The sequence below is a fragment of the Empidonax traillii genome, unplaced genomic scaffold, assembly GCF_003031625.1.
Source record: "Empidonax traillii isolate 1590-97213 ecotype Southwest subspecies unplaced genomic scaffold, ASM303162v1 scaffold401:size1000279, whole genome shotgun sequence".
Lineage (NCBI taxonomy): Eukaryota > Metazoa > Chordata > Aves > Passeriformes > Tyrannidae > Empidonax > Empidonax traillii.
In genome coordinates this window covers 420,518-421,363 of record NW_020955594.1, presented here as the reverse complement: position 1 = coordinate 421,363, position 846 = coordinate 420,518, and positions in this window count along the sequence as shown.

Below are 846 nucleotides of genomic sequence, written 5' to 3'. Positions count from 1 at the left end.
TTTTTTTTTTTTTTTTTTTTTTTTTTTTTTTTTTTTTTTTTTTTAATATTTATTTATTTATTGATGCAATGTGTTAGGCAACTTTTACCATGTTGGGATTTACGGGTTAGCTAGAGCTATGCTTAGAACATACTAGGTGCAATAAGAATTCAGCTTATTAAAAAAGAAACTTGCATGGTCTGCATATTTCAGTTGCGCACGCCTGACATTTTTAATAGCTGTGTTTTCTGAATGTTGTTTGCTTGTCTGTTAAATATGACAACCTGTTTGCATAAAAGTATTATGAAATTCAGGTTATCAACAATGAGGATTTCTGGTTTAAGAGCTAGCTGAACATTTTAAATGAACTCCCTTTGAGCTGATTTGCTCAAAGGCCACCACTCTTTAAGAAGGTCATCTTCAGTAACAGGCCTGACAGTCCCTAGTATTAAAAAAAAAAAAACCAAACCAAAAACCCTTTCAAAAGCTCTCAGTGCAGAAGAACCTTGCAGCCAGTATACCTGATACCCGTTTCAAATGTGAACAAGCCAACTGTGCAGAAGCTGGTAGCAGCTGATCTCTCCTTGGGTGTTTGCTTCGAACTGTAAATCAAACGTTATTGTTGATGTAGACTCTCCCACTACTTTTTCACATTCTTCTTGCTCCAGCTCATTTGTGACCTTGAAGTCTGTCTTCATTTTTCAGCTAGGCAGACTTACTTTCGTTGACAGTATGGTAAGTACTGGCTGTCATCCGTATTTGCCAAATATCAGAATGTTTTTACTTATTCTGATAGGAACAGTTCCCACCTTCTTTTCCTCATTGCTGTGCAATACTCATTTTACATGCAAGAGGCAATTATAGAGC